The sequence below is a fragment of the Cydia pomonella genome, chromosome 3 (assembly GCF_033807575.1).
Source record: "Cydia pomonella isolate Wapato2018A chromosome 3, ilCydPomo1, whole genome shotgun sequence".
NCBI classification, from domain to species: Eukaryota; Metazoa; Arthropoda; class Insecta; order Lepidoptera; family Tortricidae; genus Cydia; species Cydia pomonella.
The window spans coordinates 6,842,279-6,849,204 of record NC_084705.1 but is presented as its reverse complement, the minus strand read 5'-3'; positions in this window follow the sequence as shown (position 1 = coordinate 6,849,204).

Below are 6,926 nucleotides of genomic sequence, written 5' to 3'. Positions count from 1 at the left end.
CTCAACTCAAGTCGGTTGAGTACCGGCGACTTACTCCTGTTTATTTGTTTAGTTTTAATCTTCTATCACAACATTATGACATAACATTAACCTTCTCTCTAGCATAAATTACAAATGCCTTCCATGGCATCTCCATCCTTTAATTATTCCTTCCATTACAGTATTTATGTAATCGTCATATCATGCCACCAAAATGAAAGAAGAAGAAATTCTCTCCTGTTCCCAGTTATCGTCATAATAAATATATTTTTATCTCACTATATTTAAACTTCTTCACTAGTTTTTTGTTCTATCCAACTTTATCTCTCATCCGTCGCTTTTTCCTCACCTAAAACGCACAGCGCGTGCTGTATTTAGGCGTCTTTTTTATTTTACCGGATCCGGTCCGGATCCGGTGATTTTTACCGGATCCGGTAGCTCCTGAAAAGTGCCGGATCCGGCCGGATTACCGGATCCGCCGGACCGGATTGCAATCCCTACCCCGGAGTTACACACAATGTTTTGGATGTAACAATGGAGTCACACTTGTGAAGAAAAAACTAAATTTTAAGCGAAAAAATTCTTAAATACGGTGACATATCAAACATTCGTCCGCCATTTTGTAATTTCTTGACAGGTTCGGCATCGAAGGCACAGACCTATTCGGCATTCAGCCACAATTGAAAATTATGTAAAAATATTTTAAACGGCTGTTAAATTAATCAAATTAAATAATTTTAAACATAAACAAAAATATTCAATTATAAACGTCAGTATTTTAAAAGTAAAACTCATTTATGCTACTTGGTTTGTATGAATAAGTGACACAATAAAAAAAAAGCTATAACTCCCTAGGGATTTTTTTACAATCCATAACTCCAGCGGGAACAAAATAGGCCTTTGTTCTTCAGTACACCTGCATGAAATAAGATATGTTTCGAGCAAGTGTGATGAAAAAAACTACATATAATATTAAAGCAAAGCTATGGAGCTTAGGTAAGGCGCAATGCGATAAATTGGAACAAATTAGCTTCTATTAGCTGCTATGCACTTTCTACTGTAGTACCTACTGCAGTAGCGTAAGTTGCCAACCAATATTAGCAATTTTCAAAATTATCCCACTTTCGAAATGATCCCAATGGGCCACATAGTTCGCGTCCTTAAAGCGTGGTAGTGGACAGATATGGTACATTACTTTTATTTAGCCCAGATTCCAAGTAATGTGAGATAGTAGCTGGAGATGCTTCTCTAGAATACATTTAGATAAGCTATGACGCCAGTTTCGGTCGGACACTAAATATTATTAGGCAAAGTCCATATGTATGATTAAAGTACCTTCCTAACAGAGTTACTGACTAGTGAAAAGGGGTACAAGATACGTCAAAGTTATAAGGTTCCAAATAACGCTCGTACCCTTTTCCACCTAAGCTGCGTGAGACTTAACACATTGAGTACCGGGAACCCGCGCGGCGGGTTCTCTGTTCGTAGTTGCTTTCCTCTACAAAGCGGGAAAACGCTGGGATCGGCTACCAGCGTAGCGCTACGAAAACGTTGGTAGCGAATGTATTATCTTCACTTTTATTTGTATAGTTGGTAAATGATTTTTAGGTAGCTACTGACAAAAGAAACTAACTTTTACTTTTTTTTTGTCAGTATATTTTGTCCTTAGGGCGGTTTCAGATTAGCGTATTTTGCGCGTAAGTGTGGCGTAAGTATACGGTCGGCCGTTTCGGCGTTACACGTGAGTTAATTTTACTAGAAGTATTAGAACAAATTAAATTATTTTCAGAAAATATCAACATACTGTTATGGCTAGGGGGCGCCGTAAGCCTTTAGTAAGAAATGCATATACTTGGAAAAATTCGACAAGTGCCGTCGCGACCCCGGTGGCCGAGTGGCTCAGGCACCTGCCGCGATAGCAGAGGACGCAGCCTGGGGTACTGGAGGCCTTGGTAACTTCTTAGAATGTTACTTTTTCCTACATTTAGCTCATATAAAACGCTAGTCTGAAACCGCCCTTACTCTCACCCATTCGACAAACTCGCCCGTAAAGCGCGGCGGCGGACAGAAATGGTGCATTACTTTCATTTAGTCCCAATGGAGTCCGACGATTGTGAGTTAAGCCGCGAGTTGGGACACATACTAATACCCGGAGCGAGACAATTGGAGACGTGAAATACGGAGCTAATAGCTGGAGAGAAGCTTTTGTTAGCTACCCTGGGATACGAGATACTAGGTATAAAAGTAATAAATTGCGAGTTAGCGGCGACGTTGTGTTATAGCTAAACAAACCGTTTGTACTGCGAAGTCCTGCTTAATTGTAGTCAAGGAAAGATCTACTTAAGGCGTGCTCTTAATACCTATAATTGAAAGCGCCAAAGAGTACAACTAGAAACACAAAACGAAGTCAATCTAGTTATTTAAATCGTAAAAGATTTTTAATATTGATATGGTCACTATAAGATGTTGTTAGGTTAGCTAATTACGTAATAGGTAACTTAAGACAGGAGGTCCCTTAAGTAGGGACTGAATAAATTAACCGACTTGGTATTAGGTACATGGACCTTACAACTTTGTGCGGTAGAAGAACTGAGTTTCGCGACTTGTTTTGTTATGGGTTAGACACATTGAAGCAAACCTATGAATACGTGGTTATATGGCACCTAATTTGTGTAGAAATTAGCAGTACCAAGTTCGTATGCTAGAAAAACATGTCAGAAAGGACCTAGTTAACTTCAATCTTCGTCATGTCGTAGATGAACGACATAGATTAAATCTGGCCCAAATAGACAGTTAAATCCATAATAAATATAGAGCCGGCAGATCGAGTGACAGACGGGAAGCGGCGACGTGGAGTGCTAATATCCGACGATCCGATATGACGGGTAATCGGGTGAGGGAATACTGGAATGTCTTTTATTTATTGCCCCTCATCTTATTTAAGAGCATGTTTTGTCGAGTAGTAACGGTATGCCACTTTTTTTCCTAAAAATCGATAGTGTTGTAAATTACGTTGATATTATTTTGTGACGCTGATGTAGTGAAATGCGTATGTAAAATGTTATCACTTCTTAATTAATATTAACGTCCGTTGTTATAGTAAACAAATTATACAAGTCGATAGGTATGTCACGAGTAGCGGACTGGTGTTCTATACAAATCAGTTTTATAACCGGGAATTCCCGGGACTCGCCATACAAGCGTAGGCCCGGGAGTAATTCATTGTCACAAGACATCAAAAGTAAGCCCCAATTCCGTCCTCTATCTTCAACAGTTTTACTTAACGCTATGTAAACACCTAAGTGTTTGCACTAATGAAATACGCCAGGGTGTACTTTAGCGAATGGACAAATATGTTAATTATTCAATGTAAATGCTTATTCTAAGTATGTTGGGTACGTTTGTTGGATGTGGGAGACCCGACGTGTCTTTATAGATTTCTACTACAATTTCTACTCTTTATCGAACGAGCGAGCGAAGCGAAGTTCTTAAATTCAACTTGGAATACACTTTGGCATCCCGGCATTTTGATGTTTTTAAACTGAACTATCAGAGGATAGTTTGATGGACAATAGCTTATGTAAATTTAGTCTATGTGAAATGAAATTGGGTAGACGTGTAGTTGAGGGCATTATATTTTAGTCATTAAATTATGAGCAGGCTCGATCAAGGGGTTATGGAGCTAGAAGAGCCTAGAAGGACAAAAAGCTATTCCTGTGAGGCTTTGGTCTCGGAACGTCTAGAACGCAAAATTACTAGTGTAATATTTTGCCTATATCCCTTCAAGTCTACATCGCAAACGGTCTAGAACACAAAATGACCACTTATAGGTAGGTTAGGTTAGTTAGTTATCTTTTAGGTACTGGCCGAAGGCCAAACCGCACAGAAATAGGAGCCCCGCGGTAGCGGGGCTCCGTCGACATCGCTAACGTAAAGGTAAATCGACGATACGTAGATAAATAAAGGTCTAAATAATTGTAGTCATTTTGTGTTCTAGACCGTTTTCGATGTAGACTGAAAGGGATATAGGCAAAATATTACACTAGTTATTTTGTGTTCTAGACAGTCCAAGACCAACCCATTTGTGAGGGGTCTTGCTATTCTTGTCAATTTATTTGCAAAGAAAGTATGGTTAAGTTTAGCATCACATGAAAGTGCTCAATTCACACATATATAATATTGTTTTTTAATTTACGATTTTAAAATAATTACAAGAAAGAACGAAATAAAATTAACATAATACTTATAGGTATTTGACAATTGACAAGAAAGATTACGGCTTACCACTAACGTCAAAGTGACATTGGTTGCCCGAATCAAGCTGCTTATGTCAATTATACGACATACAAACGATTATAAAGGGAAATTATCTAAACCAGAACATAACATAAAATAGAACATAGTGAGAATAAAGTGTCACGAAATGGCCTCATCTCAGCGTGTTGCTGGCGACTTCCATCGCTGATCTTCCGATGAGACCATCGAGTGAGAAATAATTCGAATCTTCGAATAATTCTTATCTTAGAATAATTCGTTATCCACACCATCCCCACTTCGTAACATCAAGCTGAGTGTAGACCTTTTATATCTTTTACAGTACATATGGTACTACTTTCCCGCACGGATGCGGGAATGAGCACTTTCAGAGCATATGTCAAAACTTTAAAGAGCCATATGTACTGTAAAACGTACGTTATCGCTGATCTTCCGACGAGACCATCGAGTGAGAAATAATTCGAATCTTCGAATAATTCTTATCTTAGAATAATTCGTTATCCACACCATCCCCACTTCGTAGCATCAAGCTGAATGTAGACCTTTTATATCTTTTACAGTACATATGGTACTACTTTCCTGCACGGATGCGGGAATGAGCACTTTCAGTGCATATGTCAAAACTTTAAAGAGCCATATGTACTGTAAAACGTACGATACACGTGCGAATAGGTAATTCGCAACTCGTGTCGATTTAAAACACTCCCTTCCGTCGTGTTTTAATTTATTACCACTCGTTGCGAGTTTCCTATTTTCTGTATTTGTATCGTAAATAACCATTTTTTCATTTAATTTAGTAAATTTTTTGTTCCTTTATATATTCATTTATGTATTATGATTTATGTTCTTTTTGTGCTAATAAATTCTTTTTATCTTACCTTATCTTCTCAAATAATCATAATTTTCACTTTTACTGTGCATGAGGTCACCTGTAATGGCGTTATGAATTTCTATCACTTCCGAAATTTGGTGAAGTTGCAACAATAATATTTAAGAAATCAATAATTCTTAAAATAAGAGAATTAAGTAGTTAGGAGCTACTACCAAGCGAAAGCAACGGTCTCCGCTTCAGCTTGGGCTAAAATGCTTTCGTATGTCTGTCCGGATGTTTCCCTCTGAAGGTCGCTTTTGTCAACAGATTCTCGTGAAATATTGTGAGCGGGTTATATCATAAGTTGTGGAACCTTGGGTTTTCTCGAGGTCTCCACTCAACAGCTTACAGAGCCACTTTAGTCATAAATCATAAATACGTAATAGGTACGTATATTCTCAAAAACATATATAGGATCTAATTAGTTAACGTAAAACATTTCTTTCGTAATACATAAAAACCGGCCAAGAGCATGTCGAGCCACGCTCAGTGTAGGGTTCCGTAGTTACTCTTCCGTCACAATAAGCTGAACTGGAGCTTAAAGTATAGTAAATTGTTAACCAAGGGATGAAACGGTACCTTTCACCCGAGTTAAACAAATAGGCAAATTTACATAATCAGTATCTAATTAAAGTAAGTCTTTTTACTATGAAGGGAAAACTTTTTGCGATAACTCAAAAACAGCTAAACTGATCATGTCCGCTATAGTTTTCATTTAATGTCTTTCTTAAGCTCTTCTTCCACGATTTTTTTCATATTTTTTGGACCTATGGTTCAAAAGTTAGAGGGGGGGGACACATTTTTTTTTTCTTTCGGAGCGATTATCTCCGAATATATTCACTTTATCAAAAAATGTTTCTTGAAAACCCCTATTAGTTTTGAAAGACCTTTCCAACGATACCCCACACTCTAGGGTTGAAGCGAAAAAAAAAATTCACGCCCACTTTACGTGTAGGGGTGGTACCCTAAAAAAAATTAAATTTTTAGATTTTATTGTACGACTTTGTCGGCTTTATTGATTTATATATCCATGCCAAATTTCAGCTTTCTAGCACTAACGACCACGGAGCAAAGCCTCGGACAGACAGACAGACAGACAGACAGACAGACAGACGGACATGGCGAAACTATAAGGGTTCCGTTTTATGCCATTTGGCTACGGAACCCTAATAAGGGTTCCGTTTTATGCCATTTGGCTACGGAACCCTAATAAGGGTTCCGTTTTATGCCATTTGGCTACGGAACCCTAAAAACAGAAAAATATATCGAAAACAGAATACAAACTAAAACAATGTACGAAATGTATGTTTTTACGAAATGTAAAATGACTGCGCTAGAAGTCGGTGAGTTGTGAATAGTGTGTAGGTGTCCCTGCAGACCACAGTGAACGGCCACAATTGTAACAAGGGTTTGTTTAGGTACTTCGCAACCTTTCTCGAAATTAACACATTGTATGTATAGGGGTGTAGACGAACTAAATTGTTACAGTGTGATACAAAACAAATTATCGGTGTATTTAGGTACTTTCTGCGCTGACACTTTCGACTTTCTAAGTACAATTTTATAGGACGAGTATCCTAATACGTGACGTATTTAAATAATAAGTAAACGCACCTCTTTACTGTATATATGATATTTTTTCTTCACTTGGTTCATATTAATGTGATCTTTTTATCCTTTCTTTCGTATTTCTATCTTTTTTGTTTTTTTTTTTTTTTTTCAGACAACAACGGCAGCAACACTAAATATACAACTGAAAATATTTATATTATGTACAACATAGAATTGTCTATAGTACAAT